Genomic DNA, 27,223 nt, shown 5'->3' with positions numbered 1-27,223 from the left:
GATGTGGGCAGAGAGGGAGAAGCCTTCCTGTGTGTGTGGCTCCAGACCGAGCCTGCATGCTGGACATTGCCCAGCCTGTGTGCCCACAGGCCTGGGGGAGCAGAACCCAGCTAAGGACATGTTGGTGTTGTTTTGCCTGCTCTGAAGGTTGTTTACCTTTTGTTGTTGCTTATGGGTTTATGAAGTAAATAAACCCGCACAGACTTTTCAAAGAAACGCGTCTCCTGTTTTCCTCCTGCTGCACCTGAGTGACTACAACCTCTGCAATAGGTACACATCCAAAAAATAGCAACAGGTCCCAGTATTGGTATACGGATGTCAAATTTGACTAATAAAACAGGTGTGTAAAAAACATTAGTTTTTGATACACACACACACACACACACACACACACACACACACACACACACACACACACACACACACACACACTCTGTGTGGTAGATAGTTGCAATTAAATGACTGTATTTCATACCCTTTTGTATTATTTTTACACACTTATTCCCTATTTGCCAAAAAGGACGAAGAAATCCTATGTACATTACATACCCAAAAAAACAAAGTCAACATGCTGCGGTATTGGAGTGGCGCGTATATAAAGCGGGCGAAATAAGTATGGAACACGTCACCAATTTTCTAAGTCAATATATTTCTAAATATGCTATTGACATGAAATTGTCACCAAATGTCAGTAACAACTCATCTAATCCAAACAGTCAAAGAAAACAAACAATAAGGCTATGTGCACACGTGCAGATTTTTCGCAGTATTTTCCATGGCAATTCCGCAACTCCCTGCCGCAGGAAATACGCGAGAAATCCGCATGCGTAATTACTGCGTAATTCCCGCAAAAAACTAGCGTTTTGCAAGCGTAATTAGCTTGCAGAATGCTAGCGTTTTCCAAGCGATCTGAAGCATCGCTTGGAAAACTGATTGATTGACAAGTTGGTCACACTCGTCAAACAGTTTTCCAAGCGATGTTTCAGATCGTGTTTGACAAGTGTGACCAACTTTTTACTATTGAGGCTGCCTATGCGGCATCAGTGGAAAAAGATATACTGTTCAAAATAATAAAAAAAATAAAAAAATCGTGATATTCTCACCTTCCGGCGTCCCACGCAGCGTCCCCAGGCCTCAGCGATGCTCCCGGCGAGTCCCGTTCCCAGTGATGCCTTGCGACAATGACCCCAGATGACGTAGCATCTCGCGAGACCGCTACGTCATCACAGGACGTTGTCGCAAGGCATCACTGGGACTGGAAGATACCAGCAGCGTGGCTGACAGGCGGGAAGGCTGCAGGTGACACTGGAAGGTGAGAATGTCACAATTTTTTATTTTAATTCTTTTTTTGAACAGGGATATGGTACCCAGGGCCTGGAGGACAGTCTCCTCTCCTCCAGACCCTGGGTACCATCCAGGGCTGTGGAGTCGGAGCAGTGGAGTCGGAGTTCATTTTGGTGGAGTCGGTATAAAATGGTCCGACTCCTAAAATATATAATAAATTGGGTACAGTAGTTCAATGCAGAATGTGCTGAATATTTTTTCATAGGAATTTGGGAAAGTTATGAAATGTCCTATAAATGGCTGTTCTATTCCTGATCTAAGGCTACATTCACACACAGCGTTTTTGCTGCGTTTTTTGAGGATACGTTTTTCAGCTGCAAAAGCAGATCAGCTTTTTAAAAAAAAACGCATCACCTGAAAGGTTTTTGAGCTCATAGATAATGTTTTCAATAGCAAAAGCAGATTAGAAATCTGCTCTATCTATATATCCATTTATCCATATCTGTCTATTCATATCATATCTGTACCAAAAAGAATGAAAGCCAGGTAGCACACAGACTAACACTCCTTTTTTTTTTTTTAGCACCAGTCAGGTACACCTCATAGCTGCCCAAAAGGACGCCAGGACAGGCATTGCTCGTCTTCAGTAACACATCAAAATCAATTGATAGTTGGACTAAATAGACTGCATTCACCACATCTTAAGGTGCAGACTTTATTTTCAAGTGTAGGGGTGTGCAGTATAAGGTTCTGCAGCAGCTGAGGTGTGCTGTATGAGATTCTGCGGAACAGTATGAGGTTCTGCCCCCCCCCCTAGTTTTGATCCTGGCTAAAACCGTTTCTTAAAGATATGGTGAACCCTCAGGTAACCTTAAATGAAGGTCAATGGACACAGGTGGCTGAATTGAAGGAATTGCTTAATCACCTATTTACCGTGACTAAAAAAATTACAAGCTGAGGATTTAACTCCTGGCATTTTCATAAGGGAGTGGACGAACTTGCTATTTTGCCAGTCCCAAAGAGGAGATTTAATCGCAGATGGCATTTCTGCTTCAATGAAACGGAGAGAGAGACAGCTATTGGAAAATAAAAATTTTCTGGCAGCTGTTTATGTGGACCCAAGTCATCGTATATTGCTTGATGATCAACAGCTTACTAAAGGAAAAGAATCTCTGACTGAGGTAGCAGTTAGGATGAGTGGCCTACAGGAGGACTGCCAGGTGCAAGATGACTTGGGTCCTGACAGTGCTACTGCTGCCATATCTTCATCCTCATCAGATGAGGAGTTTGACTTTGACAAGTATTTGGATGATATGGAGCAGGCAAAGCGTTGCTGCAAGGAAAAAGATTTCACTCCGTCTCCTATAGCAAGCAGATTGACCATATTTCAGCAAAATGTTTCACTTGCTCTCAAAGAAAAAGAAAAATTCAACCGTTCATCAAAACTGACTGTGCATGAAGCAATTCCTTTATACTTGGAAATTGTTAGAGATGTTGCCCATGTGGTTACAGCTTTGTCTCCAACCCAAGTTAGTGTAGAGAGGGTGTTCTCTGGCCGTAAAATTATTAGGTCAGATTTGAGGTCATCTATGAAGGAGGATCTGATGGAGGCAATTCTAGTTCTTAGAACAAATTCATAGACTGCACAAATGTTATTTAGTATGTTTTTGTTGAAAACTGTTTTTGTCACTTACATAGTGTTATATATATATATATATATATATATATATATATATATAAAATAGATATTACATAGTGTATTACATATTTACAATTTATTACAGTTTTTTGTGTTCTAAAGTTGTATTCCAATAAATATATATTATGTTCTATCTAAATGTCTTGATTATTGTATCATAAAAATGATTAAATGTCTGATGTTCACATTGTACTACAATAATTTTTTCACTTAAATATAAGCAATATATGTTGGAGTCAAGAGTCGTGGAGTCGGAGTAAGGGAAATTGAGGAGTCGGAGTCGCAGGTTTGGCTTACCGACTCCACAGCCCTGGTACCATCCGCACATTTTCCGCTTACTTTGCGCATGGATGGGCATAGCCACATGCAGAAAGTAAGCGGATCAATGCATTACTATGTGTGCAGAATCACCACGATTCCGCAAAAAGAATGACCATGCTGGGTATTTTTCCGGGATGCGATTCCGCCGCAGAAAAATTTTGCAGCATTAGCACAGTATGTGCGGAATGCTACTGAATTCAATGGGTTGCGGATTTTTAGCATTTTTGCAGCGAAAAAACGTTACAAAAACGCTAAAAAACCGCAACGTGTGCACATAGCCTAAATGCCAATACTATGTGCAATAATGAGAACTGACAAGGGAAAAAGTATAGTATCAGCTGGTTTGTTTAATTGTTTTAAAGAAAACTAAAAGCAATAAACTCAACCTCCACAGCCTGTATGCACGCTCACCACGCAAGACTCCACTGCTGAACAAAAAGCATGTTCCAGAACGTTTACAGTTTGCTCAACATTTAGACAAACCTGTGAAATACTGGGAGATTATAGCCTGGTCAGACGACAAAAAAATTGAACTCTTTGAATGTCATAACACACACCATGTTTGAAGGCCAAAAGGCACTGCATATCACCCCAAAAACACCATACAAACAGTAAAGTTTGGATGTGAGAACATCATGGCGTGGGACTGTTTTTCAGCATAAGACACTGCCAAACTTCATATGATTGAAGGAAGGATGAATGGACATATGTACTGAAATATTCTTGATAAAAATTTGCTGCCATCTACTAGGATCATGACGATGAAACATGGGTGGATATTGCAGCAAGAGAATGATCCCAAACACACAGCCAAGGAAACTCTCAAGTTGTTTTGAGGAAAAGAAAATCAACCTGTTGGAATGGCCCAGACAATCACCTGGCCTCAATCCAACAGAAAATGTATGTATGGAACTAAAGGTCAGAGTTTATAGAAGGCGTCCATGGAACCTTCAGGTTTTGAAGAGAGCTGTTGGGAAGAATGTGAGACCTGGGCAATGCATGAGACTAGTTTCTCCAAACAGGAGGCATATTGAAGTTGTCATCCATCACCAACAAAGGCTTTTGTACAAAGTATTAAATTAATTTCAGTAAGCGTGTTCAGTCATTTTTCCCTGTGTCATTATTATTAGAAATGACTTAATTTATGGAGATCTACAGTTTGATTTCTTTTCCTGTGTGGATTGAATGGGTTGTTACCTACATCTGGTGAGAATTTCATGTCAACAGCACTTTAGAAAAATATTTACTTGGTGACATGTTCAATACGTTACCTGCTGTATGTCCAATATATAAACAAAAAAAAAGGGAAGTACAGTAATTTGTGAAACAGATTTTTTTTCTTCAGCAATATTGTTGGTTTGCTTCTGCATGAAGAATGAAAGCAAATGAAGCAGCAACTGACCTGTAATCACTGATCAATCACTGCTGTTAGTTCTTCATCTCTCTAGCAATCAATTGAGTTGTTATATTATTCTCTTTTGTTCACAGACTATACACTAAGTAATTTTTTTTCATTTCCGATGTTCTTCAGCATACACCACATAAAATGTCTTCACTGTTTTATGGCTTTTTCGCTCTTTCTCTATTGCCAAATTGTGACATCCTCTCACTATCCAGATTCATCCCAAAATGGTAGCTGAATTGCATGCATTTGATTTTATATAGGCTATGATAGTCTCTCTTGATTTGCACACATTATAGTGGAAGACCTTGTGAGCCTTTTCTAGCGGATGAAATCTGCGTTGGGCAAAATTGTGACACCCATTTATGGCAGTTTAATAATGTTTAAAAATTCAACACAAATTTGATTTACATCAAATATATTCACCCATCTCTGCTGGTCATACATGTACAGTTTACTGAAGCTTTCAAATAGGCTAGTCTATGCCACGGTTATAGACTTAGGTCTAATAGTAGATGACAACATTTGCAGCAGGCTGTAGTCAAAACCCTTCTCAAAAATATGAATAGAGGGCATTACTGGAGCACATACCTTCTGGCTGATCTCTGGAAAAATTAACTTCAAAAGACACGGGGATACAGTAGTCACGCTGGTGGACACAGACCTAAAAAAGTCCTGTGCAACAACAGTATGAGGCCCTTTGCCATCCAATAGCTCATCATAATTTACAATATCACCTGCTTTAGAAGCAGAAATGTGCCACCTTACCTCATGGGCCCCTGTGCAACTGCACAAGTTGCACCAATTATATTTCCGCACCTGATTAGTCATCCCAATTATTATTTGGCTTTTTCCATTGCCCTGTAAGGACTGGGACTGCGTACCTGTTTTGTCGTTTTGTCTGCTCTTGCCCTTAGTTCTGTTGGATTCTGCCCTTACCCAAAATGGAGTTGCTGGCTTCACGGGGGCCATCTTGTTTCCTGTCTGCTGCATATATAAAGGAACTCTGCACACTATACCTTGCTTGTGTATCTTGCTGCCAAGCTGGAATGACTTGCAACCTGCTTGCCTCTTCTACTCTTCGGGATACCCTGCTTGCTTCTGGATCTACGTACCACGGAAGGACTCTGTTGCTTTCCATCCGCTCTGCACCCACCTCTGCTACGGTCTGCCCTCCATTAGGAGCCGGCCCGGGATCTGGGCCCTGGTTCCTGCATTGCTGGACTTGTACTCGCACCCTCGGTCTGTACTACTACATCTGCATACTCTTGAGACTGTCTTATTGCCGGCTTATCTGTACAGTCGCAGTCTGCATCTGTTATTAGAAGTTCACATCTCTACAATAGATATATATATCTTGAACTGTGATATACCGTGTTTGTCTTCATTTTGACCCACGTCATCAGTCTCCATAGAACTTTAGTATAAACTTATCACATGCCCTTTAAATTCCAATATGTGTGACCAGAGGATCGGGATCAGAAAAGAGGTGATGGAAATGTATGCTATATGTAAACCTCCAACAATGAAACTTAATAGCTACAGGAGAACTAAAGTGTAATTGCAGCTCCAAAACTGGACTAAAAGTGTTACAGAGCACTTCTTGCCCAACCTCATGCCTGGTATTTATCAGATTCTATTTTCAGGACACATTTTTATTTAATGGTCCACATGAGGTCCAAAGAGGTGTCATTAATACTGTGACAAAAAATCTATTTCAGGGACACATTTCCCACAATTTGCAGGCTTGGATACATTTTTCTTCTGTGCCCATTTTTGTACTTACTGTACGTCAGTGAATGGACTACATTTCTCTATGAAGGGATTTCTGCCCTATAGTACAGTAGCATATTTAAATGGAATCTGTCACCCTTTTTAGCCCCTATTAGCTGCCGGCATAGACATCGGGGGCTTATCTACAGCATTCTGTAATGCTGTAGATAAGCCCCCGATGTAACCTGAAAGAGAAGAAAAACAAGTTATATTATACTCACCGAGGTGGGCGGTCCGGTCCGATGAGTGTCGCCGTCCCGTCCGGCCCCTCCATTCTTCATACGATGACGTCCTCTTCTCCTGTCCTGTAATGGCTCCGGCACAGGCGCACTACAGAATGCTGTAGATAAGCCCCCAATGTCTATGCCGACAGCCAATAGGGGCTAAAAAGGGTGACAGATTCCCTTTAACTTATGGCCCAATTGCTTTCAGTAGAGTTATCAGTTTCTCATTCTACATGGGGTTGTCAAGATAAAAGGAAAATCAATGTAAGGAAATGGCAATCTACTCTAGGAGCAAGTTACAGCACCCAGAGTCCAGTCAAGTTCCACTTATGTGGTAATTATGGGTGTACTTTGTACCCTCGGCAGAAGCTTTTAGGCTTTCTGATTCCTGAGAATTTATAAACCAGTGGTTTGCACTGACCTATATATGGGCTTCAATCTTACAGAAACTGGTGGTCAGCGAGACATCGACTATCCTATCTGACTAACACAGTAACATGATGAAAGCTATGAAAAATGTTCCCAAGGCACACATCAGTGTCTTGGAGACCGTACAGTAAAGAAATCTTATTAGATCACAACCACCATCTCTCACTGCGCAAACTATCTGTCCACGATTTTGAAGGACGCCACATCCAGGCGTCTTATTCTGTTACCCAGTAGGTCGGACCTGCCAGACATTTCTACTATCGCTGGAAACACCCATCAATTCTTCTTCTCCCTCAACCTCCAAAAGAACACAATGAAGCTGAAAATCTGACAAAACATAGCTAGCTTTACAGTGTCAAAGATATGAATCCAACCAACGCTGCCAAAACAAGCTGTTACATCACAAGCATCCTAAGTAATACATTGTGGAATCCAATATGTTAGCTCACTAATATGATCACTGGATATAAACCTGTTACATAAGATAGATCCTAATGTGTTTGTGCGCAGCCGCACACAATTATTACATTCATAATTGCTATCAGTAATCTCTGTACGTCTCGCTTTCTTACAAAGCATATGCCATGAGTTCTGAAAACAAACACGCACACACAGAGAGCAGCAGAAAAACAGAATGTTCCCGTTAGGGGAATGTTCTTATGACAGAATTATTTTCCTGAGGAAAGAACACGCTGTCACAACCCTTGCCAGTCGCAGACAGCCAGTGACTGAAGCTGCACCCCTGGGCTCCTGCACCAGGATTTTTTTTAGGGTGGATAAACAAATAGGGCAAGAACAACACAAGCATTTTTAACATGTTTGCTGCCAAAACAAGAGGATGAGTAAATCCAGTAGTCTGGTAATTACGGGGGATTTTCAAACCATAACTTGATTAAATTCAGATTTCTAATCTGATCTATAAAAAACATATCAATGTGTCTGTAGACACTGTATCATGGAGATGAATGGAAAAGCAACCAATAATTAGATACAGAGGCAGGCAGGGTGGAAAAATGAGTTGGAAGGTTGACTGTACAAACACTCTTGGTGTTAATCTCCTAACCAATATAATAAAGATGTCAAGGAGCTGAAGTTCTCAGATGTTTTGGCCCATAAGGACAGGGAGATATACAGTTGTGCTCAAAAGTTTGCATACCCAGGCAGAATTTTTGCTTTTTTTTTTTTTTTTTATAAAGAATATGAATGATAACCCCAAAACTTTTTCTCCACTCATGGTTAGTGGTTGGGTGAAGCCATTTATTGTCAAACTACTGTGTTTTCTCTTTTTAAATCAAAATGACAGTCCAAAACATCCAAATGACCCTGATCAAAAGTTCAAATACCCCATTTCTGACGCCCCCAGGAAGAAGCCAGCATTGACACGCGCGTCGGGGTGGGGAGATGCCTTCTCCATTTTGCATGAAGTAATGACTTAAATACTTTTGTGCATGTTCTGCGTTTTTTCGAACTTGTAACTTCTCATGGTGGGATAATTGTCTATTGGCTACTGGTTTACAGCGACACGCAGCTTTGTACCGCCTACTTTCTCTTGGCATAGATGTTTGGGACTAGTGCTAAGTGCTACACATTGTCATTTGTTTACTACTTTTACACAGGGATATCAGTTTGTGTACTTCCTGTTTAGTATCATTGGGCCTTATAAATTGCAATTTTAGTCCTCATTTATGTATTGACCCCTGCCTATATACTTTTACATGGGAGTTTATCTCCTACAGTGATTACTGGGAATATTTGGTGTTCTCCTTGTGAGACACTCAGCTTTTTTTACTCTTTTGTCACCTTTTTTGTGGTTATATTTTAAAACGGAATCAATAAATTAAATTCATATTTTATCTGAATGGATCGCCTTGTGTTTTTTGGAACAACTATACTTCAAATGGTTATTATGTTCCTATTATGAAGTGCCATTGAACTTACATATACGGACACCCTTAGTTTAAAAGGGAAGTAATCCTGCAGTGCTGCCTGGTCGCCTTACAGAAAGAGCAGCTGTCAAGAGGAAATGAACTTATTTCCTCCCAGAAGCCCCTGGCTCATAGTATAGTGAGCGGTGCTGTGAGCGGATACTATAGCTGCATTGTGCTCGCTCCCATGATTTTCTTCTGGCAGCTGCACTTTCAGTGAGGTGGCCTGGTAGCATTGTGCTGCTACTTACCTGAAGACTAACCCTATATCTGCAGTTAAATGAGGTGCTGTGGAACTAATGAAGCTATATAAGTGAGTAAAATAAAATTAACCCTATATTTGCAATTACATAGCGATTTCTAAGGTGCCTGGTTCTCTTTAAATTAAGTCACCAGCCCCTTCCAGAACACTAAGAACCTATAAAGTTTATCCAGAATATTAAATGATTGGGTTAAAATACAAAAAGGATTTTCCAAAGGTATTTAATACTACTCACACATCAGGTTCTAGGACATATTACTACAAGACCAACCAACTTACCACAAAACCATGGTATAATAAATTCTCATTTCAACATGTTCCACACATCTACTGCAGTCACACTGTCCCTAAGTGACATGACTTCATTTACATTCTTATGAAGGAATGTTACGCCACATCTAAAGATAGGTTCTGCATGATGATATTCTCTTCCAATGTCATACAGCTCAATAATAGCATTACACAGCACTAACATTGCTTAACCCCTGTATAGCCACCAGTGCCTCAAGGTAAACATATTTACAAGACTTCAACAGGCAAATGAATAAGTGCTAAAAGAAAAGGGGAAAAAAGATTAGTTGTCTTAAATCTCTGCCCTTGTTTGGAGGTAAATTATAGAGATTGACCATATCTTTGCCTCAGTTCACATGTCCATTCAGCTGTTCTGTGTGTCAGAAGTAGGATATAAATTCACTTGAACATATTATTTGTGTTCATGTGTCTATTTAGACACTTCAATTGTGTGTTCCGTTTTAAAGGGAATCAGTCAATAAGATCAACCCTCCTAAGCAGTCTGTAAGAGCATGTAGGTTATAAAAAGCTGAATAAAATTATACCTTGATATCTGAGATTTGATGTCATATTCCCGAGAAATCCTCATTTTTTTTAATATTTAAATGAGCTGTTAAGATCTATAGGTGGAGGACAGATATGCTTGAGAATTTGCCTCTAAAGCAGTTATGCCCCGTTTATCTACTATATGATCGTCTAATTCTGTCTGTCTGTAACAGAAATCCCGTGTCGCTGATTGGTCACAAAAAATGTACTTCAGATCCAAGTTTTTTTTATTTTGACAAGGGTAACTGAAAAAAATGGACCCCAAAATTTGTTATGTAATTTCTTCCGAGCTTGCTGATACCCCATATGAGGGAGAAAACCACTGTTTGGAACACGGCAGAGTTGTGAGGGAAGGAGCGCCATTTGACTTTTTGTTTGCAAAATTTGCTGGAACAATTGGTGGACACCATGTCACTTTTGGAGAGCCCCTGATGTGCCGAAACAGTGAAAATACCACACCATTTTGGAAACTAGACTCCTCGTGGAACTGATCTAGATCTGTGGTGAGCACTATGAACCCTCAGGTGCTTCACAGAAGTTTATAATGTTGAGCTGCGAAAATAAAAAAAAAAGCAAAACATATTTTCCCCAAATCTTGCATTGTATACATTCAATTTATAGTGCAATTTCTCCTGAGTACGCCAAAACCACATATGAGGGAGTAAACTACTGTTTGGGCGCATGGCAGGGTTCAGAAAGGAAGGAGCGTCATTTGACTTTTTGAATGTAAAGTTTTCTGTCATCATTATCGGACATCATGTTTTGTTTGCAGAGCCCCTGATGTGCCTAAACAGTGGAAACCCCCAAATAGTAATCTATTTTGGAAACTAGACCCCTCAAGGAATGCATTTAGATGTGTGGTGAGCATCTTGAACCCCCAGGAGCTTCACAGAAGTTTGCAAAGTTGAGATGTGAAAATAAAAACGATATTTTGACCCCAAATTTAGCATTTTCATAAGGTTAACAGGACAAATTGCACCATACAATTTGTTGTGCAATTTCTCCTGATTACGCCAATACCGCATATGTGGGGAATACTACTTTTGAGGCACAGTGCAAAACTCAGAAGGGAAGAGGCGCCATATTGGAGTTCAGATTTTGCTGGAATGGTTTGAGGGTGCCATGTCACATTGGCAGAGCCCTTGAGGTGCCAGAACAACAGAAACCCCTTATATGTGAACTCATTTTACAAACAACACCCCCCAATGAAATCATCTAGGGGTGCAGTGATCAAATTGACACCACATGTGCCTCACAGAATTATTTACCACTGAGAGGTGAAAGAAAAAATTACATTTTTACCGTTAATAATATGTCCACTCACCCTGGGCCTTCTTGATGTGGTATATATTATTACTGCAATGCAATCGTGCGTGCACACAGGCTATACGCACACGACTGCCACCTGTTGTCAGCGGATTCTGACAGCTGACACCCGGCACTAAGTGCCAGGAGCAGTCCTGCATTTTTTTTTTTTTTTAACTGTGTATTTTATTAACATTTTTAAACAGATACAGAAAAAGTACATGAATGTATAGATATGTCTCACAAGCTTGTCAGCAATAACTGTAAACCAGAAATCAGTATACATATCTTAATATCCACTAATACAATGAAAACAGGGAATATGACAAGACGAACAATACAATACTAGACAGGGAAATATAAGGAGGGGGGGGAAGGAGCGGGGAAGGTGAATATTTCAGGCTTCCATCAAGGCCAAACTTCACTGTTAATCTTTATTGGCCCAATAAGTGTCCCATAGTGACCAAACACTTTCAAAAAGATCTACCGTGTCATTTGACAAGGCAGATAGATACTCCATCCTTCTCACATCTTGGATCCGAGAATGGAGATCGGCAAGTGAGGGTGGGTGGGCTAACCTCCAGTTACACAGTCCTGCATTTTAACCCCCGAATGCTGCGATCGAAGCATTCTGGGAGCAGGCAGAGGGATGATGGCTCCTCTGCCCTTGGATCGGAGACCCCGTGGCATAACGTGAGGTCCCGATTGTTGCCATGATGTCCTAATGTCGTCATGAGGACATCTGGGTCACCAGAGCTAGTAAAGTTGCTAGATCATGCTCAGAGCATGGTCAACAACTTTATCTGTCAGTGCAGGGCTGATAGCTTGCATAGCAAAGGGATGCTGCTGCATCCCTGTGTTATACAAGCGATCAGCCTGCAAAAAATGATAGTTCCATAGGGGGACAAAGTTAAAAAAGGCTAAACATTTTTTTTTTTTTTTTTAATAATTGTAAAAATATATATATAAAAAAAATCAAATGATATTGTATCCATAAATAAATATTTGTATGAAAAAAATAAACAAAAAAAGTACACATATTTGGTATTGCTGAGTTCGGAACGACCTGACCTGTTCCACTAGTTTGCCCCTTCAAGGCAAGAAACAATACTTTATCATCAAACTGCTGAACAAAAAGTGAAATAAAAAGCTAAAACTTGGGGTTAAAACAACATTTTAGTGCAGATGTCGGAAAGGGGTTAAGACCTCACACGCTCCCACATCCTAAAAATAATAACGGCGATGTCGCGGTATCCGGGAGCGGGCAAGTGGATATCGCGGGATGAGAGAGAGAGAGACGAGAGAGAGAGAGAGAGACGAGAGAGAGAGAGAGAGAGAGAGAGAGAGAGAGAGACAGACACTTCTGCCGGTATTTAGGGTTAAATCTCCTGGAAAAGCCAAAAAGCGGATCCGACGTTTAAAAAAACGTTGCAGTGTCCGTCAAGTGATGTCAGCGGACGCCAAAATTTTGGCTGATCCGCAAAATATCAGATCCAACGGATGACGTCAATATCCGCCGATAATGCAAGTCTATGGGGGAAAAAACGGATCCGCGAAGAAAAATGGCGAATCCGTTTTTTTTTTTGTTTTTTTTTTGCAAATCGGCGGATCTTGACTGATGCTGAAAAACTGATGTGTGAAACAGGCCTAAGTGGTTAGCACTGTACTATATACAGGGCAGCACAGTGTCTCAGTGGTTAGAAATGTACAATTTATTGGGTAGCACGGTGGCTCAGTGTTTGGCACTACTATATACAGGGCAGCACAATGGCTCAGTGTCTGGCACTATACTATATATAGGAAAGCACAGTGGCTCAGTGTTTAGCACTTGTCACAGTTCAGGGGGTGTGACCTTTGGCCGCACATGGCTATCACAGACACAGGGCGGCCTATCTTAAGGGTACTTCACACACAGCGAGATCATTAGCGATATCGCTGAATCGTCTCAGGTTTTGTGACGCAACAGCAACCTCGCCAGCGATCTCGCTATGTGTGACACAGCGGCGACCCCCCCCCCCCCCCCCCGCTGGATATAGCTGATCATGCTCGAATGTCCCACTGTTCGACTCCTTAACAACGACGAGCGACCTAGTTGGCAACTCAGAACTCAGGGACGCAGGAGTGATTTTGCTTTGTCTTTTCAATGCCCCCTCAGCTCCGATTGGTGGTCTCAAATTAGGATCTTTGTAACGTTTCCTTTTATAGGTCAGCTATCAATTATATGCAATCATAACATTTAACATGTACAGTTATAATAATCGCATGTCCCCGTGTCAGTGACTGTGGATCCATGAATAATTAGCGCAATAGCGACTCAGACAGGGACGCTGAAGCAAACCGCGTGGTGATAGTGCAGTCGTGGCCACCAATTTTAGCAGAGGGTCATGGAAAAGGCAACGCTGAAGCACGCCTATCGAGGTCTGAGTGGTCAGAATAGCTGCTGTGTGACAAGGTCCCAATGACCGCCGAGGTCGTTATACGGATCGCAGTATTGTTGCTGCGTCGTTGAGTAGATCTGTCTGTTTGACAGCTTACTAGCGACCATGTAGCGACGTACCAGCGATCCTTACCAGGTCGTATCGTTGTCTGGATCGCTGGAGCGTCGCTATGTGTAACGGGACCCTTAGTTATCCCACCGCTGGCACCATGTGATAAAAAACAGCAGGCTAGTCTTGCCCTAACAATTTACTACAGGGGGGTTTATTTTAGTTATCCCACCACTGCCACAATATGCTACAAGCTGTCGGGAATTATGGATATCCCACTTTCCAGTTCCACTTTGGAAATTGCAGCTCTCTGGTGCCCCCTTACCCTCAGGTCAGTCAGGGAACTACACCAAGGATAATTCGTCGCCGGACGGGCTGATTGTTGTGCACTGGCTATTAGGTCGCTGCAGTGAGGTTGGCAGTGTTTACAGAAGATAAAAAGGTTTTACAATGAGACAATAACAGTATGTACAATGCAACTACAAATAAAAGGGACTTAAAAAGCAGAAAGTAAAACTTACATATTAGATCATTTCAGGCAGAACCATGCTGGGGGTGGAGCCATACATCATAATTCATGGATGAGGTCTTGTGGCAACAGCTCCCAGGCAGCAACTCTTTTGGGGGGGGGGGGGGGGCTCACTTGCACACTTACAAGTCTGGGCTTGTGACAGTCCTCCCCCCTGCTCTCACAGTTACATTCTGGTTAAAACACTTATCAGTAAATTGAAGAAACTATATTTAGAGTGTAATTAGTTATATGAAGGCTCATAAACAAAAAAACTAATTGAAAGATACTTTATTTATCAATTGTTAAAAAAACATTCACTTAGAAAAAACAGGCAACTAAATGCTGATCATATGAAAAAAATGTTATATATAATACCTTAACGCAAGGTAGGGGATAGATAATCTACAGTTCCCTGTAGGACCCTATGTATCACCCCTGCCTAACAGCGGAGGTTGGCACCCTCTTGGAACCCAAATGGTGCCCCCGCTCCACAGCGGCTGTCCCTTCTCACTCTGTTAAATCCTACTCTCAGGATGGCCAATGTAAAGGAACACAAAAAAAGCTTCACTGGTTTGGGTGTCTATTTCACTAAATGAAGCAGTCCAGATAAGGCACTCATCACCACAAAACCACCAAAAAATAAATTAGAGGGGATACAACCAGTAACCGAGAAACAAAGTTACTTAATTAGGAAATGAAAAGGAGGTGGGATCTAAAAATCCCTAATTGAAAGCATCCCTACCTGACAGCGGAGCTTTTTCACCCTAAAGTGTACTGGTGCCCTCGCTCCGCGTCGGCTGTCCCTTACTGACCCTCATGATACCTACCTAACTTCAAATGCAAATCTAAGGGGACAGGACAGGGCCTATAGGACAAAAATTAATAAGGGACTGCTACTAAAAAAAAACCCCAAGCACCCAAAACAAACACAGGGTTAAGGCAAATGGGAATTAATGGGTAAGCTGGATATTATTAAATACAAAAATTTCCGGCTTCAAAGGTCACTTATTTGATTCTTAACATGTCCGCTCCCACATGAATCAACAGATATCACCACAATTTATATTGCTTGTTGCCCTCATATTCCCTCATATTGCACTATACCAAGTAGAAAAAATAGACCAGCCAATATATAGCAGATTAAGGAAAACTTATCTCAATGCGGATTAGATCATATCTCGCCTCAACGCGTTTCTCTCCCATCGTAGGAGTTCCTCAGGAGGCCCATGATACTGTTGCATGCTCCCTCAGAGCATCAGATGTAGCAACCGGGTGTCAATAGGAATGTAGTTACTGGCGGTTATTTATAGTCACCCTGCATTGCAACCCAAATTGCAGGGTAAAGGATCATATCATTATCACTTGACACATGTCTCCACAGTTAGCACTGCGCCTGCTCTGTATTACAGACCCTAGAGGTATTTCAACTCGGCTTTTCCGTTTCCTGCTCCTAATCATTGCTGGCTAGGGAAGCCACCTCTACTGTGCCTGCGTTAGTTTTTGAGTGCGCGTTCCCCAGGCTATAATGCGCATGCCCGAACCAGAGCATGTCCAGAATGCATTGTGCCCAGACTAAAGCTAGGATGCAATGCGCATGCCCGAACCGGAGCAGGGAGACACCATTCCGAAGATGTACCACACATGTCCGGAGTGCATTACGCATACCCGGATCTAAGCCAAGGAACATCCCTCCTGCGCCTGCAGTAACCATATAAGTGCGCATTCACAAGTTATACCGCGCGTATCCGGTCCATCATTAGGGGTACTGTCATCCATTTACGTATTATATCAGAATAAAGATTTAATAAAGACAATATCTCCTACCCTCCACCACATAGGTGAAGAGGACCAAATTATACTCGGCGCAATGGACCATGCTATAATAAATGGATGAATAGATCTCTATCACCACCAAAAACACGGAAAGTACTCATAACGCATGCGCCTGGAAAATCACATATCATCTCAGTACATTTGACCCCAAAGGTACTTAAATAAGCAGATATCACCCCAGGGATGAACGAAAACTCCAAAATCCAGGTGCTGCATATTCCTTCCCGTCATACCAAAAGGATAATACCCAGAAATTCGCCAAATTAGCTCACGTCACACCTCTCGGTGAAGAATTTAAGAGCATAGATTAAGGCCTAAGGTATATTTATACTCTCGCTACAGGTTTTTTAAAATCAAATTATAGCCACAACACAGATGTCACATACACCTCAAGATGACCTTTTTAACTCAAATACTTAAAGTTCTATTCCCACCTATAAGGTGTCCATTCCCCAATATCCAAGTACATCAAATTTCTACACCCATGACACCCTACTAGCAATACGAAAAAAAGGTAATACAGATATTTATTAGGGTTCAGACGATATTTTACCCATAGGTTCCCACAGATCATCTCCTAGATCTATGAAAGGTCAAAAGGCTTCTCCGTATTTAGAAAGAATGAGGCAAAGAGATTTTTCAAAAAATATATCATATCAGAATATCTTCAGATGAAACAGCCATATATTAGTCGATCATTAAGGCCTCTAGGGGCCATGGATTCCATTTTAAAGATCCATCGCGTCTCTTTTTGTAGAATTAATCTATCAGTCGCCCTGTCTCCCACTTTGTTTTACCACCTCCACTGTCAGGTAGGGACGCTTTCAATTAGGGATTTTTAGATCCCACCTCCTTTTCATTTCCCAATTAAGTAACTTTGTTTCTCGGTTACTGGTTGTAACCCCTCTAATTGTTTATTTTTTTGGTGGTTTTGTGGTGATGGGTGCCTTATCTGGACTGCTTCATTTAGTGAAATAGACACCCAAACCAGTGAGGCTTTTTTTGTGTTCCTTTACATTGGCCATCCTGAGAGTAGGATTTAACAGGGTGAGAAGGGACAGCTGCCGAGGAGCGGGGGCGCCATTTGCGTTCCAAGAGGGTGCCAACCTCCGCTGTTAGGCAAGGGTGATACATAGGGTCCTACAGGGAACTGTAGATTATCTATCCCCTACCTTGCGTTAAGGTATTATATATATATCAATTTTTTCATATGATCAGCATTTAGTTGCCTGTTTTTTCTAAGTGAATGTTTTTTAACAATTGATAAAGTATCTTTTAATTAGTTTTTTTGTCTATGAGCCTAAAAAACTTATCATAATCATAACTCGCAGAGGGCACCTCTTATAGAAACGCACATAGTATCATCTTTTCCAGCTTGTCGCTGGCATTCATCCAAAACCAAACTCGAACTAGTTTTTCCACACCGTTCAAGAGAAATTCATTTCTCTGGTTCTGTTGGAGCTGGAACTGTGGAAAACATGGGCCATGAAGCTTAGTTGACTCACGTAGCAGAAATGTATTGTAGATTGTAAGCTTTCATGAGCAGGGTCATCTTATTTTGCTTTAATTATTGTATTGTTAACGTTGTTTTTCTGTCATTTTTTTCTGTCATTTGTATGTTAGCTTTCTGACTGAGCACACCGCCCTTCATCAAGCTGTGATTTTAATTACATCCAATCACTTTTTGGTTCCTATCTTCCTATAAATAAAGGTTTTATCTTGTTATTAGCCAGTAGTTCACATGAGGCAGTTAGACTAGGGACCCGTTCAATGAGATCACCTTGACGATGGTGAATGGGCTCATATCTTTTGGCCAAATTTTGTGCTAAGTATCTCATATGTTTTTTCTAAATTCCAAAAGCAATTATGCTATTCAAATTTCATATATTTCAGATTTGATATGCCTTAATGCAATTGAGAACAACCATTTCCTTATTTTGATATGCAAGCTGTTTTTTGGTATGCACCTATTCAAACTAGGATGTGCTGTCAGTTTTTTCTGTCAACCTCCGCTGTTAGGCAGGGGTGATACATAGGGTCCTACAGGGAACTGTAGATTATCTATCTCCTACCTTGCGTTAAGGTATTATATATAACAATTTTTTCATATGATCACCTTTTAGTTGCCTGTTTTTTCTAAGTGAATGTTTAACAATTGATAAAGTATCTTTTAATTAGTTTTTTTTGTTTATGAGCCTAAAAAACTTATAATCATAACTCGCAGAGGGTACCTCGTATAGAAACGCACATAGTATCTTTTCCAGCTTGTCGCTGGCATTCATCCAAAACCAAACTCGAACTAGTTTTTCCACACCGTTCAGGAGAAATCCATTTCTCTGGTTCTGTTGGCGCTGGAACCGTGGAAAACATGGGCCATGAAGCTTAGTTGACGCACGTCGCAGAAATGTATTGTAGATTGTAAGCTCTCATGAGCAGGGTCATCTTATTTTGCTTTAATTATTGTATTGTTAACGTTGTTACTTATGACTTGTGTTTTGAAACTGTTAAACTGTAAAGCGCTGCGGAATATGCTGGCACTATATAAAGATTATTATTACTATGTAACTTTTGTATTTTTATCATAAACTCGCAGCGTTCGATGACCCAATGATTAGATTCTCATTATTGTCTATGAGAGTAGCTGCGAGACAAAGAGACCCCCCCCTGCTGGGAGGCGGGAAGCCAGTGACTAGTAATTCAGGTTACATTGGTTGTGTGTGTGAGCTGTGGGGGAGGAACAAGGGGGTGAGTGGCTGCTGTTGAAATATGCAGGCAAAGGGGAAAGAACAGGGGGGGGGGTGTCAAGCCCGCACACTGACATAGCAGAGTGGGAAACGAAGATTCTGCAATGTGACAATCAGGGGAAACTTACGTCATATTTTACATTATTGTTACAGTACTGTACTATATATAGGGCAGCACGGTGGCTCAGTAGTTAGCACAGTACTATAGACAGGGCAGCACAGTGGCTCAGTGGTTAGAACTGTACCATATAGGGCCGCACGTGGCTCAGTGGTTAGAACTGTACTATATGTAGGGCAGCGTGGTGGCTCAGTGGTTAGCACTGTACTATAGATAGAGCAGCACGGTGGCTCAGAGGGTAGCACCGTACTATATACAGGGCAGCACGGTGGCTCAGTAGTTAGCACTCTTGCCTTGCAGCGCTAAGGTTCTGTGTTAAAATCCCACTAAGGGGAACATCTAAAAGGAGTTTGTATGTTCTGTGTTTGTGTGGGCTTCCTCCGGGTTCTTTGGTTTCACCCACACTCCAAAGACTGATAGGGAAATTAGATTGTGAGTGCTAGTGGAGACAGTGATGAAAATGTCTGTAAAGTGCTGCGGAATATGTTGATGCTATATGAGAAACGGGTAATAATTTTTAGAAGGGGTTCATATACTGAGTAATTTCTCCCATTTTTATTACTTTAATGTGTGTTTTTTTTTTTTTGTTACCCCAAAAATAGTGCCCCCGTTGGTATATGGGGCAGCCACTAAGCTGTTGATATACTTGTATCAGTGGACAAATTTTTGTCTTTTGCTACTTATGGGCTGCTTTGATATATGAGGCATCTATGTTGGACCGCTTGAGGTTATAATATTGGGAGATGTGCAATAGGATTATTTAATCAATAAACTGACTTAGGTATGACCACACATAGGTATGACCACACATGTGGGACGGTTTCCCTAATATTGACCATTTTTGTGGTATCATTTTGTAGTATTAATAATGCGTTCCTATTTAGCGGTACCTCCTTTGATTGTTGATTAATTGTATACAACTGTCTCTTCTGGCTGCTGGGCGTCGTATGTGAGTGTGAGTGGCAAATATTGTTGTACTATCCTACCTTTTCTGATATTTGGCAATATGAATTTTAATAATGCTCTAATAAAAATATATATATTTTTTATAAGATTACTGCCTTCTGATCATCATTTGTCTTTTGGGTCTAGTTTTAAACTCAGACAAACTATTCAACTCGTGAAATAAATAGAATCTACCGTAATTGCAATTGACAAAAGTAACTTTCACTTTAGTACTTTACTACAGAGCAACAAAAGCATTACACAGACCCGTTCATTAACAATTTACGTAAAAAAAACACAAAATGAAACAAAAAACAAACCCTACACTCCTAAGTCAGGTCTCCCCTCTCTAAGGGCAGGCAATATAACAAAACACATCCTCCTAAAAAGCTCCTGGCATCAGGGAATTCAGATTCTTTCGAGGAAAAGAAGCTGTCTGGAAGATTACACCCTTTCAGAGCTAATAATAGGGCACAAATGCAGGTATGGTAAGGTGACACAGAATGAAATGCATACAAAGCACGGCAAAATTATATAGTTGCCAATGTATTCTCAAACAGAAAGGGACAGAGATCCTTCCTGCATAGTCTTTCAAGAGAATATAATTGTATAGATCTGACAGTTCAGAGGATGTGTAGTACATAGATACAAAAAGGTAAATAGCGCAGTTTGTGCCAATAGGTTCTAACAAACTTGGACAGCAACTCAAGGATAATTAAGAACCTTGCCGAGTAAACCAACAATTATAAACTTCCTCCAACAAATCATGTTGTAAAGGGGTTGTCCTGTCTCAAATGACAAGTCTGCAGTCTCTCTGTGTGACTGCAGACTTGTGAATCCTCCCAGGGCACACACTTTGTGCTGCGAGGATTTACCGGTGTCTGCGCCGGGAACGGCAGGTCAAGTGCATGTGTTGGGATGAGTCACAAGTCTGTAGTCCCACAAAGCGACTGCAGACTTGTCATTTCAGACAGGACAACCCCTTTAAACCCTACAAAACATATACTGTATTCTCAATATGCATCATATAAAACATTCACTCATGTAAGCAGCAAAATGCGTTCTCAGTCATAGCTGTCTATAATGTTCTCTGCAAGTATTCCATATCATCCAGACAATGCAGCTGGAAAACAGCAATCTAGGATTTAGATCGTGTAAAACAAAACACAACACTGAGAAATGCACATACTCCACTATCATTCTGCTTACTAGGTTTGTGCATCAAGGAATTCATTAAAACTGAATTTGTCCAGGTCTACATTGGCAGCTTCGGGAACTTTGCAACCCAACGCAGAAACACACTGTATGTCCTAAAAGAGAATGGAAAAAGTTTTAATAAGTCATAAAGCAAAAGATCAAAAACGTTAATTTATTCAGTAAGACTATATTCACATGTACATCAGAATTAAGTTTGCAACAAATCAATTTGGGTAACAAATAAAAACCTAAGTTTATTTACAAATGGAAACATAGGTATCCATATTGTATCTTTATGCACCCATTTTTATTCTGTTTTGAAAGGATCCATTTTTACTGAAAGTGTCTTTGAATACCTCTAGTGTTCTGGCATGTGCACTGCTTGGAATCAAAAGATCAGCTAAACGGATGACATATTGGATGACTATCCTTTATGATCTGCTGCCCATACGAAAAAATAATAGAGAGAATTAATGTAAACTGAAGATATTAAATAAAGGGTTGTGTAACTGAAAATGTTGTTCCTATATTTATGTATCCCAAACAGATTAAGAAAAAGAAAATAAAAAATGACATTTAATCGCAGCTTTAGGTGGTTTAATCAGGAGTCAAAAACAGAGAAAGCAGCAACGATCACATAGATACGGTTGTGTGAAAAGTGTTTGCCCCTTCCCGATTTTCTATTTTTTTTTGCAAGTTTGTCACACTTAAATGTTTCAGATCAACAAATAAATTTCAATATTAGACAAAGATAACAAGTAAAACACAAGATGTAGTTTTTAAATGAGGATCTTTATTATTAAGGGAAAAAGAAATCCAAACCTGCAGGGTCCTGTGTGAAAAATTGATTGCCCCCTAACCCTAATAACTGGTTGAGCCACCCTTAGCAGCAACAACTGCAATCAAGCCCCCCTTCCCTCCTTAAAACATAAATTAACTGTGGTTTATCACATATTTGGTAAGTTCTCAATTAAGAAATCAATTAAAGAGAACCTGTCAGCAGTATTGTGCACAGTAACCTACAGACAGTGTCAGGTTGGCGCCGTTATACTGAGTAAAATGATACCTTGGTTGATGAAATTCATCTTGTGGTTTTTGTTTAATCTCTATTTTCAGTTTTGTGTTAATGATATACTCAGTCTTGATGTGGTGCTCTGATTAGGTATTCATAATGCAGACTGCTGACAGGTCACTGATCCCTCACTGACCTGCCCCCTAGGTTGCAAAATGAACACCTGTACATACTGAAGAAAAAAAAAACGCTTCTGCAGGCAGGCTGCAGCCATGGAGATGGGAGATTGCCGAGAGCTGCTACTGCTCAGGGGGCGACATCTTGGAGAAGGAAACAATTTTTTTTTCTCCAGCAAGATGGTACCGCCAGTGTCTCCACAATAGCAGCTATAGGATCTCTATACACATCAAGATTTGCTAATGCGCAGGCACCATTTTCAAATTTTTTTTTTTTTTTACTTGCTCAATTAGTTATTAACTGGACACTAAACATGCGATTATGCAGCAGCGCAGGTGCCACGTCTGGTGTTTAATTTTTCTCTTCAGTATGTACAGGTATTCTTTATGCAAACTAGGGGGGCAGGTCACTGAGGGATAAGTGACCTGTCAGCGGTCTGCATTATGAATACCTAATCAGAGCAGAACATGAAGACTCCCCCTACAGGCCCGCCCCACAGCACGGGCATATCATTAACTAAAAACTGAAAATAGAGATTAAAAAACAACCACAAGATGGATTTCATCAACCAAGTGTGACCCCGGCCTAATTCAGATCTATCAGTCTGGAAAAGGTTATAAAGGCATTTCTAAGACATTGGGACTCCAGCAAACCACAGTGAGATTCATTATCGACAAATGGAAAAAAAAAACATGGAACAGTGGTGAACCTTCTCCGGAGTGTCTGGCCGACCAAAATTATCCCCAGAGCGCAGCAACAACTCATCCAAGAGATCACAAAAAACCCACAACATCATCTAAAGAACTGCAGACCTCACTTGCCTCAGTTAAGGTCAGTGTTCATGACTCCACCATAAGAAAAAGATTGGGCAAAAATGGCCTGCATGGCAGAATTACAAGACAAAAACCACAGCTGAGCAATAAGAACATAAAGGCTCATCTCAGTTTTGCCAGAAAACATATTGATGATCCCCAAGACTCTGAGGACTGACTAGACAAAAGTTGAACTTTTGGAAGGTGTATGTCCCATTACATCTGGCGTAGAATTAAAACAGCATTTCAGAAAAGGAACATCATGCAAACAGTAAAATATGGTGGTGGTAATGAGATGGTCTGGGGCTATTTTGCTGCTTCAGGACTTGGAAGACTTGCTGTGGTAAATGGAACCATGAATTCTGCTGTCTACCAAAAAACTCTCAAGAAGAACGTCCGGCCATCTGTTTATGACCTCAAGCTGAAGCGCCCTAGCAAGTCCACCTCTGAATGGCTTAAGAAAAATAAAATTAAGACTTTGGAATGGCCTAGTCAAAGTCCTGACCTTAACCGATTGAAATGCTGTGGCATGACCTTAAAAAGGCGGTTCATGCTCGGAAACCCTCCAGTGTGGCTAAATTACAACAATTCTGCAAAGATAAGTGGGCCAAAATTCCTCCAGAGAGTTGCAAAGGACTGCCAGTTATCGCAAACGCTTGCAGTTGTTGCAGCTGTTAAGAGTGGCTCAACCAGTTATAAGGTTTAGGGGGCACACACTTTTTCACACAGGGCCCTGAGGGTTTGGATTTCTTCTTCCCTTAATAACAAAAACCTTAATTTAAAACAGAATTTTTACTTGTGCTAGCCTTGTCTAAAATTTAAATTTGTATGGTGATCTGATACATTTAAGAGTGACAAACATACAAAAGAATAGGAAACCAGGAAGGGGGCAAACACTTTTCACATAACTATATATGCCCCCGAGTCTCCTGTGATGTATATGCCCTCTAGTGCCTCCCGTGACTTATTTGCCCCCAGTGTCTCCGGTGATTAATATGCCCTCCAGTGCCTCCCGTAATGTATATGGGGGTGCCTCCCATGATGTACGAGTCACAGCATTTCCTCATATGTATATGACCCAACCCCAGTGTATCCTATGTGGCGTATTTGCTTCAGCGTCTCCTGTGCAATGTAAACACTCTAGCCCCAGTGTCTCCTATGTGATGTATATATGATGCACCCCAGTGTCTGCTATGTGATGTATATTCTCCTGCTCTAATGTCTCCTATGTTACATATGCTGCAGCTCCAGTGTCTCCTCATCACATCATAGCATCAACAAAAAAAAGCAGTTACAGCCATCACATTAGGGGTGAGTTAATTAGTTGACCAAATATAGCAGGATAAATTTCAAGTTGACAATTTTGTATGGCCCCCAAATGATGGTATCGCTGGCAGAAAAAATGTTCCCCACCCCTGACATAAGATAAAAAGTCTCACCGCAGGAGAATGAAAACAGATAGAAAAGCAAGTCAATTGCAAACTTGCTTATTTTTATGCTAATCATATAAATGTAATAACTTTAGACCACCACTTTAATGCTAAATGTAATTAATAGACTAGAGATTCCCTTCAATTGCTTCATTACAGGGCTACTTTTTACGCTTTCATTTTTTCCTCCACTTTTGCCAAAAGATATAACCATTTTATTATTCCGTCTCCATAGGCGTATGAGGGCTTGTTTTTCACAGGACGAGTTACAGTTTGGAATGACACCATTTACCTTAATATATAAAATAATGGAAAAAAAAATTCTGAGATCTGTAACTTTATTATACAGTTGATGGACTTGTATGAGAGCTTGTCTTTCTTTTGGATGTCAGACTATTTTTTTTTTACATTTTTTGGTGGGGGGGGAGAGTGGGAGAGGTTATTCAAAAACAGCAATTCTTGCATTTGAATTTCTTTTCTCGATTTATCACTTTTATAGAATTAAAGGGGTTGTCCACTACTTGGACAAATCCCCTTCTGAATCACTATTTTATTCCTCAGTAAAATAATAACACCTATACACACCTCCACTGCCAGCACCAATCCAGCAGTGTAAGCACTGGCTCTCCTAGGGTTTGTGAGATATTGCTATATCATGCGATCCCTGTGACCAATCAGTGCAGGCTGCACTCTCCTTTCCTACAGATATAATTGATATATGAAGGAAGTCAGAGCTGCGCCTGCTCGCTCACATCCTCTAGATGTCTTGATTGTCTGAAGGAGGGTAGAGTGAAGCAAGTATTGATTGGCTACAGTGATCGCGTGACATCATGTCACGCGATCCCTTTGAGAGCCAGTGCCGACATCGCTGGAACGGCATCTGCACCGGAGGTGAATATAGCAACTATTATTTTACTGGTGGCAAACATGTGGATTTAAAAAAAGTCATTAGACGTTTATATCCCCACATTCTATTTCTAGAGCCATTAGCAATGTTCTCATCCTAGGCACCATTTTTCTGTTCTTAGGAAGCATAGCTCAATGATGGACAAAGTATCTTGTCATATCAAACGTTTAGTCAAAACCCATTCTACTCCCATGCCACTACACCCTCAAATATGACATTGACCTTTGTAATCGGCCATGCCCTCATCTATGTTGGAAGATTATTACTGCATGAGACTGTCACGAGACTGTGAGCTGAGGAAGAACAGAATTGGACAGAGAATGGCATGAACTGACCTCGTGCAGACTGAAGGTTACACAGTTTATACTGTTCCAATGATACTGCTAGAAAGTTAAAGCGACATATCAAAATACTATTTTAAACATGTGTCACGTTGGTTACATGAGACCAATACAAAGAATGAACACAAAAATAGGAGGTTACATTGCCCTGACATCAATGCTTGCTGCCAATTTTTTATTCTCTCACTATGGATTGAAGTGAAAGCCAAAAAGGAATGTGCTGTAACTGCAGTAAAGTAAATATCATAAAGAAGAGTAGTTGACACGTGTTTGTCAAGTCAGCACACTCTCTGTGTCCCTACCTAGGCAAGGCATTGGCTATAACAGGAAGGTCATGTTAATACCAGTGCTAAGCAGCTCTTGGCTACATAGGTGCCAACAAACACAGGGCTGTCCCCTTTTAGTCTCGTGGTGCAATAGTCAGCTAGTCTCAGCAGCTGTCAGGACTCAGAGAGCCCAGCAAGAAAGATATTTTTCCGTATCTCAATCTCATCCACTTACAGTGGAAGTAAATATATATAAATATATATTTTTTTAGCAATATTATATATTTAATGCTTATGGCTTCTGGAAATAAACAGAAAAAATGGCCTGATATTTAACAGCACAACATTGTGCAAAGTTACTTTTTCAGGAATACAACAGCAGACTGTAAATGACTGGTCTTAGGAGTAACTACCAAAAGTAATGTCCATGTCATGTATTATATGTGGCTTGGAGATGGGTCATAAGCAAAGAAGAATAAACTAAAATGCATCTATCCTTTAAATAATTTCAACCGTTCAAATCAAAAGTATGATTATTCTTGATAACTGTAGAACATAAAGCAACCGTATAACACAAAGGCTGACTGATCCATAAATATCTGGAGAGAGCACTCCACTTGTGATATTGAAATAGAAGTGTTAATCCTCATGATATATAGTAACAAAAAAAGCAAGATAGGAGATTGCTTAGATTGTGTTTCTTAACGAGAAAAAGGACGCTGGAGGCTGATAGGAGACTGTGATTGATATTCACATTAATTACTCACACGATTTTTCACCTGAAGAATCATATATATGCTAATACATGTAATTAAGTCCATGAACGTATTTTACGTATGTGTGCTGTTCGTGTTAAAATCTGGCATCCAGGCAGCATTTGTTTTATTTTTTACACAGACCAAGTTTTCATGTTAAAAAAAAATAAATACATAAATCATAATAACTGCGTCTTTTCTGAGTTTTTCGAATAAGACACGCCCATG

At 40.5% G+C, this 27,223-nt stretch overlaps 1 protein-coding gene across 8 annotated transcripts in view; it reads right to left on the bottom strand.

Moving 5' to 3' along the window:
* Positions 1-27,223, bottom strand: part of ZMIZ1 (zinc finger MIZ-type containing 1) — a 483,419-nt gene that overhangs the window by 306,311 nt on the left and 149,885 nt on the right. For all 8 annotated transcript variants that reach the window (XM_073571234.1, XM_073571232.1, XM_073571235.1 and 5 more), the window contains one exon: positions 21,308-21,408. The gene's annotated coding sequence lies outside the window, so the exon portion shown is untranslated. The remainder of the gene's footprint in view (positions 1-21,307; positions 21,409-27,223) is intronic.

The sequence above is a fragment of the Dendrobates tinctorius genome, unplaced genomic scaffold, assembly GCF_039654945.1.
Source record: "Dendrobates tinctorius isolate UK_male_01 unplaced genomic scaffold, ASM3965494v1 ptg000028l, whole genome shotgun sequence".
Lineage (NCBI taxonomy): Eukaryota > Metazoa > Chordata > Amphibia > Anura > Dendrobatidae > Dendrobates > Dendrobates tinctorius.
This window is presented reverse-complemented; position numbering and strand designations above follow the sequence as displayed.